Here is a 12,581-nt window from a genome sequence, read left to right as displayed (position 1 = left end):
TGTATGTATATTATGATCAATGCCATGTATTAATGAATGTGCAAACACTCTTTCATGACAAAACGTACTACTGCAAGCGAGTCTGAGAAGACGATCCTGATAGTACTGAGAAACTGTAACGACTACGTAATCCGGGGGCAGCCGAACCCCGAGATCAGATAAACTAAAGGTAAGACTACAGTGTAGTTGTCCTGTTTGTAGAAGTTGAGCTCCAGTGAAGTGATCTCATTTCGCTAGTGGTTCGCATATTGTGCGTAGTTTGATGTTAGTGTTTGTGACAGGACAAAGTTGATGGTAGATAGTAATTTTTAGTGTGCAGTGTAGTGTAGCTAAATTAACGTGTTTTGTGTGCAAGGGGCAAAACTGTCAGATTTTGTGTTTTAGTAAGCAATTTAGGAATATGGTTAAGTTGCGTAGTCAGCGTCCGAGCAATATGGATACTGAGGAACAACAATTAGTTAGTGAAGGAAATGTAGAACCGGGTACTTTAAGCAGTTCAAGTACTCTCTTTGAGGGTATAACATGCGAAAATGTGGGGGCAGGGGCACAGGAGGTGGTGCCACCGCCCACTAGTGCTCAAGGAGATGTCGATAAAGAAATTGTACCACCACCAGAAAAGCAGGAACCAGAGAGTGGTAATCTGCCTGGTGGGTATTCACTTCAGGCTATCTTAGAGCGTGTGTTAGATTACCAGGCAAAATTTGTGCAACAACAAGCTGAAAAGGACGAAAAAATTGAAATCTTTATTGCCCAGCAAGCCGAGCGAGATCGCCAGCAAGCGGAGCGTGTCCAGCAACTTGTGCAGTCGTTAGAAAATATAAAAAAAGAGATTGCAGATATGAAACAGAATTATGAGTCGATACCTAAGGCCGTGCAGGAGCTGACTGAACAGGTCAACAACCTGCAAGTAGCAAACACTAACATGGTAGATGAAATAGGTGTATTAGCCAACCGAGTAGAAAAGCTAGAAATAGATTCCACACAGCTTGTAGAGCAGAAGTGGAACGAACAAGCAACTAGAATTGAAACAGAATTCAACTCATGGCTAGAAGTGAAGGAGAGTGAGATTGACAAAAATATTAATTCTAAAGTACAAGTAGCCATAGCAAATAGAGATTCCGAATCGTTCAGTACCGCAGTAAATAGTCAGGTACAGAACGACGTGCATACCATCAAACAAATACTCAGTGAGGATATTCCGCAGTGGCAAGTGAATATGAACAAACGGATATCCGACCTGGAGAAGGGTTTAGCACAAAGCAGAAAGCATTTGGAACAGGAACCTATATCGCCAACAGCCCATGGTTTTGGCAACGCACAAACTTATACGCGATACAACAATGGGGAATCTGTAGTCGATAATGCGAAGAGCTGTAGCTTCGGTTCGGAGCACACAGCATATGTCCCAGGAGCAAACCCATGTAGTTCAAAAATATTAGTTGAAGAAAGTTTAATCAAAAATAGGCAATTTCAAACGTTTACTACTGAACGGAAATCAGTACACCCAGTAGTATTCATAAAAAGCTTTAAAAATATCTTGCCCAGTGTGTGGAATGAAACACAGAAAATTCAATACGTAATGTCATACATTCAAGGTGACGCAGCGTTGTGGGCTACAGAAGTATCAGACAGCTGCAGGACATACGAACAGTTCGAAAGGGCGTTTCTGTCGAAATATTGGTCGCCTTGTATACAAGAGCGTCTAAGAAAAGAAGTATATAATCCCGAACCGTACTCACCCCGTCTTGGGAATTTGAGGCGGTATTTTGAAAAGTATATAAACAAAACACGCTACTGGGACGAGCCTATATCACCAAGAGACATAATAAGACTACTAAAATCACATTTACCCATTCATATCAAAGAGAAGTTAATACATGTACCAGAAAGCGACATGGAAAACTTCCTCTCTGTTCTAGATTCTATAGACTTGATACAGGAAGACGTAAAATCAGCGTGTGATCACTCGCGGAATAATGGGTCAGGATGTAAACATGACAGAAATAGTAGTGTACAAAACCACAACCATGGAAATGGTGGGGGTGGTAACAAGCAGCAAGAACATTCGCAAAATGGTAGTAATGGTAGAGGCCAGAACGGGTATGGACAACCAACTTATAACAAAAAGCGTCGATTTGACGACCGGTACGAATCCGGAATGTCAGGGACCAACCGCTGGAAAAATGCGCGAGGTCAGTGGCAGAACAATTATAATGATAGTAATCGAAATTGGCAGCAGAATCAGCGAAGAAGCCCAGAGCGACAGGATAATGACCGGTATGACAACAATAGACCACCACCGCAAAACGCGCCTATTGCGCAGCCGTGGCGGCCTACAAATCAGAGTGTACATATAGTGGAGGTCGCGGACAATAGCCGTCCAAGTACCTCACATGTAAGCAGTCCAACAAACTAGAATCGGCCTCGATATGCTCTCCATCGCTGGCCGAGGGGTGGAGTGAGAGCAACACGAGTCATAATAATATACCTGGGATACGTATGCTGCGATACAACGACGGTGTCAGTATGGATAAAGATCTGCTGAACGAACCGCACGAATGTAAGAAAGATAATAACGAAAATGTGCAAGCTATTATTGAAGCGAAAATCAATGATGTTGCAGTGAAGATAATCATCGACACAGGTGCCTCAGTAAGTGTAATGAGTATGGAGTTATTTAAAGCACTGGGAAAAGGACATAGCATTCCGACTTTCCCGGTTAATAATTGTAAGGTGTCTGGAGCCATTAGTGCACAGAGCCAATCAGTTAAGTACCAGGTGCAGGTGGAGATTTGTAAGGAGGGCGAAGCCATAGTGAGCTCGTTCCTCGTTGTTAAAGGATTAAAGGTGTCCTGCATTCTGGGAGTAGATTTTCTCCGTGAGAGGGACGCATTGATCGACCTCTCCGTGGGGAAATTAAGCATAGTTAATAGGGGTAGGAGGATTGAGTTATCTATGATGAAATCGAAGGAGGTACTTGTGCCGTGTTGTAATCGAATCAATATCAAAGGTAGGAACCCTTGGGTACTACACCTCGATGATTTTTCACATGCAGCAGACCTCTATTACCCGAATTTAGAGGATCGAAATATTGAAACAAATGTAGAGGCATTTCAAACCAAAGTGCAGGAATCTGAAGGTTTAAGCGATACACAAAAACAACAGTTGACGCAGCTGCTATCGGAATATACTATGGTATTTACCGACCGACCAGGAATAGTCAAAGGGTACCAATATCACATAGAGGTGATGCCCCATAAAACATACTGTCGCGCAACTTACTCCATCCCTTGGTCGAGGAGGGAATTAGTAGCTAAAGAGATTCTGAAGATGTTAGAGTGGGATATCATTGAGCCCTCCTTCTCTCCATACAGTAGTCCTCTTGTAGCAGTGGCGAAAGCTAATGGAAAAATCAGGCTAGTGTTAGATGCGAGGGACATTAACAAAATTATTATACCTGTCCGGACTCGTCCAGAGAATTTAGATGAGCAGATACAAAAATTTCATGGAGTGCAGTACTTGACCTCGGTCGATCTTAAAAGTTCATATTGGCAAATCCCACTTACACCGGAATCCAGGAAGTATACAGCTTTCATATTCGGAGGGCGAAGTTACCAATTCAAGGTACTTCCCTTCGGATTGAATGTGAGTGCTGGAGTGTTTATTACTGCACTAGACACGGTACTGGGTCCAGACTTATTAGAAAAAATCACTGTATATGTTGATGATCTGGTAATCGCTACTGCTACTTGGGACGAACATAGGGAATTGTTGCGTAGAGTACTAGAGAGATTTAGGCAAGCAGGTGTGACAGCAAACCTTGAAAAGTCAAAATTTGGACGAAATAAAATTAAATTTTTAGGCCATCTTATTACACCACTTGGTATCAGCCCAGACAACAAAAAACTAGAGGCGATCCGCGAATTTCCAAGCCCCCGCACTAAGAGACAATTGAAAGCGTTCCTTGGGCTTACGTCTTTTTTCAGAAGGTTCGTGCCCAATCAGTTGTTAAATGACGCGTCACTACTAAATCTACTACGGAAAAATGTGCAGTGGGTTTGGACTGACAAATGTCAACAAGCTTTCGAAGCGATTAAAACCGCACTACTGAATGCAAATATTTTGCAGCACCCAGATCTGTCAAAAGATTTTTGTCTTGCGACGGATTCATGTTCCTATGGCTTGGGAGCGTGCCTGTTTCAGTGGGAGGAAGGAAACGACCCGACAACAATAAAGATTATCGGCTTCGCCAGTAGGACTTTAACTAGCTGCGAGAGAGCCTACTCGGCAACCGAACTGGAAGCACTTGCAGTAGTCTGGGCTGTAAAAAAGTTTAATTATTATCTACAAGGGAAGGAGATTAGAGTGTATAGTGACCACCAGGCGTTAAGTTTTTTGATGTCATGCAAACTATTCCATACCAGACTGAGGAGATGGATGCTTGTCTTACAAGAATACAGGATAAAGATTATGTACATAAAAGGCCAAGATAACGTAATAGCGGATGCTCTGTCGCGACTGCCGGTAGGATTACCGGAGTTAGCAGAAATGTTAGAGCAATCCGCGGAGTATAAAGTGCTGTTAGTACGTGATAATACTTACATGAAGGATTTTTTATATATATGTAAAAACATGTTCGAGCTACAGAGATCAGATCCGATGTGGAAAAAAATCATTAATAATATTGAAGAGGGTGTTAACAATAGAGATGAGCAAGGTTTTAAAATAGTGAACCATATTTTGTATCATAAACTTAGCACGAAAGAAGACTGCTGGGCAGTATGTATACCTAACCAGTCGGTAAAAGTTATGATATGGCACACGCACTTGGCATGGGGCCATGCAGGGATTGGAAAGTGTGCAGAAATCATGGCGAGATACTGCTACTTTCCCCGTATGAAACACCAGATTCAGGCAACAGTTAGAACTTGTGTGATATGTCAGAAAGCAAAACACTATAATAGATCCACTAAGTTTGAACTACATCCCATAGTTCCACTCAGGCCGCTTCAATTAGTATCTGTGGATGTAGCAGGTCCCTATCCCATGGCCAGAGGAGGTATGAAATACATACTGGCCATGTACGATATTTTTTCTAAATACTTGGCAATTTATTGCATAAAATCAGCTACTGCCAAAACCATGGTCAGGCGGATCAATCAAGAATACTTGCCTCAAGTGGGAAAACCCGAAGCCATAACGACTGATAATGCCTCTTATTTCACGGGTCGAACTTGGAAAAATTACCTACGGGAACAAAATATACAGCATATTCTGGTATCCCGGTTCCATCCAGAAGCAAGTCTAGTTGAAAGAATATTCAGAGAATTGAATAAGTTCCTTAGAATCTACATAGGGAACCGACATACAAAATGGCCAGGGTTAGTACCTAAATTTGTAGAAATACACAATTTAACACCCCATTCAAGTACAGGCTACCCACCGGTAGAGATATTGAAGGGAGTTAATGAGACACCGAATGAATGGCTCACGCCTTTACCGAGATTACCAGCCAAGGCAGAAACAAGGGAGGAAAAGATGAAAAAGATATGGAACAGACTAACCAGCTGCGCGGTAAAGAGGAAAAGGAAGTACGACCGAGGTGTAACTAACGAACAGAAATATAATGTAGGAGACCTAGTACTTATTCGTAACCACCCTAAATCCTCAGCCACCTTAAAACAGAATAGTAAGTGGCAATTGCTATATTCAGGGCCCTTTGAAGTAATAAGCGTGCCACACGAATGTAGCTATTTGTTAGCACAACCCCATACGGGGAAGATCAAAGGATTGTATCCACGTAAAGAGGTGAAGTTATTTATTCAGTGACATATCACATATAAAGAGTAATAGTTGTAAGAAGATTTTAATTATGTTTTAGAGTATAAGTATGTTAGTATTAAGGAAGAAATTTGTGTGTAATTAAACTTGGAGGAAGTGGAATCAGAAAGTGAACAATAGCTTACACAGGAAAGATTTTGTTTAAAAACAATTAAAGCCATTAAAATACTATATGCTCATTAAGCAACGAACAATCTTCTTGTTGATAAAGTGAGGATTAATTTCTTGAACCATTTTACAAAGGATTAATTTCTTGAACCATTTTCTATGTGTAGTATGTAAGTGCAATTAATGACGCAATCTTATATGGTAAGGTAACTGTTGTAATTGTATTAGAATAAGGAACCCTGAGAGAGAGAGTCTCTGCTAGCCAAACATTGACTTTGTAATATGCAACAATTATGTGATGTGATGTTTGCTGCCAGTAGTGATTTGAGAACGACACTGGAGCAGAAGCTAATTAAAAACAAGCCCGTTCCGTGGAAACTCCGCTTTGTATGTAGCAATGCTTCAATTGAAGCCTGTGTACTTGGTACACGCCCTTGAATATTCATTACGCGATACGCGAATTAAGTCAACCAATGCGGAACCTACACTGTAGTCATGTAGGAAAAATCATTAAAAATAATGCTAGAGCTAAATGAAGTATTTATTGAGCAATATGCCCAAGTCAAGCTGTCATGCACATGGTAAAATCTGTTTGCTAGATGGGTGATAACCAGGCAAGCTACACTGAAAGGAGGAAAGGAAAACTATGTAAAAAAAAAAAAATCACACACCTTTAAAAAATTTACAAAAGGGCCATATACGCCTAGTAACAATATGAAAACTGTGTTGTGATAAGGTAAAAACAAATAGACGCCATGTAGATGAGAGTGATTATGCAAAGAACAGTTAAAAGGTATTAAAAATAAACTGTGTGCATAAACAATTGAGGAAAGGACGGAATATTGTGTGTAGTAGGGACAGAAAATGACTGTTGTATCTGCACCAATATATACGTCGATAAGTCTAGTGTTGAGTGATAGACTGTCCTAGTGCAGTGCTCAACGAACAATAGACAGTGTATAAAAACAGTAGTTATTGATCCGTTCGGAGTCGATTCAAACAAACATCGCTCGACGGAGACATTTAGTATGTGTGTAACGAAACATTTTCGCGTGTTGAAAGACGCTCTGGCAGTGTATCAACCGTGGGAGTGAGTGAAAATGTGTAGTACAATGTGCGTGTGACGAACCCTGAATACCAGTGTCACAATGCCACAAGAAACCTGTTATCACGCCAAAACATCCTGTGCATACCAGTGAAGCAAAGGCTTACTGAACAATAAACGCTTTTAACAAGTTGCATTTTCTTCCACAGCTAGTAATCTGTGTCCTTAAAGACAGTACACCGTTGTGGAATGTTTGTTTCATGCGCTACGACGGGGAGCCATGCGGAGAAGCAGAGACGAGTGCCGTGCCGCCAGCCAGCCGGTCGCGGTAAACCACTGCAACTCGCCGACATCGGCGAATGGTTCGCCGCGGTTCGTGACTGCTTGGGCGCCACGTCAGCACGACGTCGCTGTTACTGAGAGCCGGTCGTCGAACCCAGCGGCCGTCGGCACGCGGCGTTCCAGACGACGCTACTCAACAATTGCTTCGCGCCGCCAGCTCCGTACAACATTGTTGTCATTCAAATGAACTATCAACTATGTGTTTAATGTACTAATGAATAGGGTTTATTGGACACGAAATGACGTGACAAACATTTGTCTTTTTTCTTGAGTTACTCAATACAGACTCAAAGTATTCATTGGTTCAGTGATGTATAGATATAATATGTTTTCGTCATGTTAATGAAGTATACCCGCACGAATGCTAGAACATTTTAAAACAATTGTCGTGAGTAAGTGCAGAGACGATTCATTATACTACTGTAAAAATGTGTAATAAGTGACTTTCATTACAATCCAGAACACAAATATGAAAAAGGGGTAGAAAGTATATTGGTAACTAAGAGACTAAAAGTTTAACATGCTCTCACAAATAGCCTTTGTTATATGTGAACATTGGATAGAGTCTGAACTTTTTGTGATCAAACTGGGTATTAAAACAAACCAGGCGAGATGACCATGGCTCCGGCGCAGTTTTCCCAGGTTTTCTGATCGCACGTAGCCCGAATGGGGGAGCCAAATAAATGTAATGACCCTGGGACTAGGTTTACGGTCACCTCGCAAAGTGTAAGAACAGTATAAAAAGTGTAATTAAACCTACAGTGTAAAAGAACTAAGAAGTGTAAAGTGAATGTTCCAACCAAGGTAACAGACAATAACCAAACAGACGTTAGTGGCAGCATATTGCCAAACATTTTCAACGTTAGTCAATTGCTGCCAGGGGGCATTGTAACGTCTAGTAAGAAACAAAAACAACATATTATGTAGTAATTGGAAAATTAGGTGTATCATATTGTGTCATTGTATAAAATTATGTATTTTTTTTATTATTTATTTTTGAGAACGTCTGCGTCGGCGAGTAATAAAACCGACACAGAAGATAAATGTTAAACAGAGATTAAAAAAGGAACTAGTATATAATACGTGATGAATATGAATGTCTTTGTCTTCTTAATTTGGAAGTTGTGCGAGTAAGATCTCCTGTGTTGTCGTAGAGAACGCTAATGTAGCATTCTTTTGTCGAGACTAAGCAATGTACGCCATTACGTGTGAATTCACAAAGGTCTGTAATCAATGAGATATTTAAATGTTTTAATAGAGTTGTTTAAATGAAAACTTGTATTATTAATTGTTAAAGCTTGCTTGCCTATTATCCCATCCTGTTGAGACATTTTTCAGTCATATAAATATTATCTGTGGTGCTGAGCTGTGTGGAGAACGAAGAGCCGCTGCCGCGGCGTATTTAAACGACTTACAATATAGTCGAGCATACCGCAAGGAAGCGGTAAAATAATAGTAAAATAATATTATTTCTTTTAGCTCCCAGACTGGCAGTGCAGATCAGCAGATTTTATGATGTGTTGCAGGTTGACGCGGGCTGCTGATAGGATATAGTACCAAGTACAAATAAGTTAATGTACCTTCAGAATCTGATAGGAATCTTGCTGTGCTCCGTTCTGGTCTGGCAAACTTTATAGTGACAACGTATTTTTTTTAATGAGAGTCTCATGTTCTTGGGCTAGGCGTGGTATGAAATAGTATTTTACCGAGAAATAAAATCCACTGCAAACTTGTGTTTTGAACGATCATACGAACTGTAACATCAGTGTTCATAACAAAGTAATTTCAATTTTCAATAACTATGAAGTAGGGAAGATATATCGATTCTTAGCATGAGTTACAGTTACGAAAAAACGTTCCTTTAATTGTAAGCCAGAGACAGAACGATAAGACTTCAATATATATATATATATATATATATATATATATATATATATATATATATATATATATATATATATATATATATATGTTATTTCGCTAAAAGGTAATGATGATAAAGAAATTCAAAGCACAGCATTGCTAAAAGTATTTCACGTAACTCTTTTCATATATGCGTTGTTACGCTAATAATAATCATAATAAAAATAAATAAACAAAAGAGCAACAATTTACAATTCACGAGTTACGTGAAAGACAGTACATTGGTGAAGCTGTCATTTAAACTCAGATGATTCATGTGACAAGTTTTCTGACGTGATCATAGCCGCACGACGGAAATTTTCCAGTTTGGATATCATTAGCGAACTCAATATTCAGAGACCCACAGTCTCAAGAGTGTGCCAGGATACCAAATTTCAGGCATTACCTCACACCATGGAGAATGCAGTGGCCGACGGCTTTCACTTAACGACCGAGAGCAGCGGCGTTTGCATACGGTTGTCAGTGCTAACAGACAAGCAACACTGCGTGAAATAACAGCAAAAATCAATGTGGAAGTTACGACGAACTTATCCGTTAGGACAGTGTGGCAACATACGGTGTTAATGGGTATGGCAGCAGACGTTCGACTCAAGTGCCTTTGCTAACAGCGCGATATCGTCTGCAGCGCCTCTCCTGGACTCTAGATGACTGGAAAACCGTGGCCTGGTCAGATGAGTCCAATTTCAGTTGTTAAGAGCTGATGGTAGGCTTCAGGTGTGGCCGGCCGATGTGGCCGAGCGGTTCTAGGCGCTTCAGTCTGGAACCGCGTGACCGCTACGGTCGCAGGTTCGAATCCTGCGTCGGGCATAGATGTGTGTGATGTCGTTAGGTTTCAGTAGTTCTAAGTTCTAGGGGACTGATGACCTCAGATGTTAAGTCCCATAGTGCTCAGAGCCATTTTTGGGCTTCAGGTGTGGCGCAGAACATACGAAGCCATGGGCCCCTAGTTGTCAACCGAGCGAGGTGGCGCAGTGGTTAGCACACTGGACTCGCATTCGGGAGGACGACGGTTCAATCCCGTCTCCAGCCATCCTGATTTAGGTTTTCCGTGATTTCCCTAAATCGCTTCAGGCAAATGCCGGGATGGTTCCTTTGAAAGGGCACGGCCGATTTCCTTCCCAATCCTTCCCTAACCCGAGCATGAGCTCCGTCTCTAATGACCTCGTTGTCGACGGGACGTTAAACACTAACCACCACCACCACCTAGTTGTCAACAAGGCACCAGGGCTCCATAATGATGCAGCCTGTGTTTACACGGAAATGACTGGGTCCTCTGGTGCATCTGAACCGATTGTTGACTGTAAATTATTATGTTCGACTAATTGGAGACCATTTTCAGCCATTCATTGACTTCATGTCCCAAACAAACATGGAATTTTTATAGATAACAATGTGCAATATCTCTGGGCCAGGGAAGATTCTGGAAAACTCGAGCGAAAGATCTGGCCACCCAGTTGGCCCGACGTAACTCCTCTCGAATATTTATGGGACGTAATCGACATGTCACTTCGCGCAAAAAACTCTGCACAGCAACATTTTCGCATTTATGGACGGGTGCAGAAGCAGCTTGGCTCAATACTCTCCAGGGGACTTACAAGTTCTTGAGGCCATGTCAGTTGGAGTTGCTGCATTACGCTGGGCAAAAGGAGGTACGGCATGATATCAGTAGGTACCCATGACTTTTGTCAGCTCAGCGTATATGTCAGTGTATTTGGCTTGGATGCCAAGATTCCTTCTCGTTGGCCTCTGATTGCAATAAATATTAAGTTGACTTTTGTTATTTATTACATACGTGGTACCTGTGCATCTTTTAGTTATTGTAAAGAATTGTGATATTTGGTTGGAAGTTTATCTTTCAATGGTTGCCACCATCTAGTTTTGTTTTTTAATATATTATAAGACAGATGGTCGAAATTATGTGAGAGTTACTGATGCACGGTAGCCGACATTTAACTGTGATCAGGTGTACTGCACTAACAGCGCTAAGGCTATGTGAGAGTTGTTTTCAAGTAACAGAACTAACATGGTAATGTTTCTCGTAACTTGCGAGCTGAAAGTTTTTTTTTTTTATTATGGGTAATGTGATGACATGCAGATGGATTTTAAAGTGTGCTTTGATCAATGGCTGCGCAGTTGCCCTAACCAGGATGTGCAGTATGCTGATTGTCTGTTTTTCAATAAATGGTGGGTTAAAATTCATGTCCAGCATGCTCCACTCTGTACATCTACATCTACAAAGCTACTCCACAAGCCATCGTACAGTGCATGCTGGAAGAACCCTGCGCCACTGCTAGTCACGTCCTTTCCTGTTTGATTCGCAAATAGAGCCAGGGGAAAACAACTGTCTATATGCCTCCGAATGAGCATTAATTTCTCGTATCTTGCTTTCGTGGTACGCACCCGTAACCTATGTTAGAGCGAGTAGCATCATTCTGCAGTCAACTTGTAATATTATTGAGATTTCCGTAGTATGAAAGCTGTGAGTACCCTTGGAAAGTCATTCACCTATCTTTATATTAAATGATCAATTTATGAGATGAGACCTATTCTTTGAAAGACATTTGTTTTATATAATTTACGTAACTGTAAAGATGCGCATCTAGCGCGGACGCTAATACATCGATTGCGCAGACAAAGACACATTTTAACAGAAGCTGAACTGACGTTCCGCTTCGATCTAAATAAAAGATGACAGTAAAAAAAACTTTTGTAGATCTTCAGATTTTAATGTACTACTTCTGCTTGTAATGTGAAAACGTAGAAGAAGGTCGACTTTAAGCTAGAAAAGTGGGCGGTCTTGCCAGCGTGCAGGCAACATTATTAATTAATAAAATTCAAGTAATTTATGTTCGAAACTGTAAATCGGCAAGTTATTGTTATGAAGATGTTGAACAGTGCAAGAATTGTCTTTAGCGAAGGAGAAAAGTAATGACTGTAATTTGTGACAAAAACGTAAACCAAGGAGACAGCACAGGGCAGGCTGAAATCTGATTGCACCATACAATTAGAAAAGTACTTATGTAAGTTATATTGTTTATAAATAAGCCCTAATTTGCTAGTGAGAATTGTTTGAATATATTTAATGTTTACTAGATTTCTTATTCTGTTTTTTTTTCTTTATACTTTTTAACCTCCATGCAATATTATTTTTATAAATGTCAAACAACCTTTACTACAGCAGAGAATACTGCGGCATCCTGGTCGTGTACAGAGGGCCGCCCCTTGTCTTCTATACAACTCATAGCTGGCCCATTTATTAACGATTTCATTTGCAAATGCAATTATTTTTTACTGTTCATTGTTAAAGGTCCCTTAGGTAATT

This window comes from Schistocerca nitens, chromosome 4 (genome assembly GCF_023898315.1).
Source record: "Schistocerca nitens isolate TAMUIC-IGC-003100 chromosome 4, iqSchNite1.1, whole genome shotgun sequence".
In the NCBI taxonomy this organism is placed as follows: Eukaryota; Metazoa; Arthropoda; class Insecta; order Orthoptera; family Acrididae; genus Schistocerca; species Schistocerca nitens.
The sequence above is the reverse complement of the archived record's forward strand: the minus strand, read 5'-3'. Positions refer to the sequence as shown.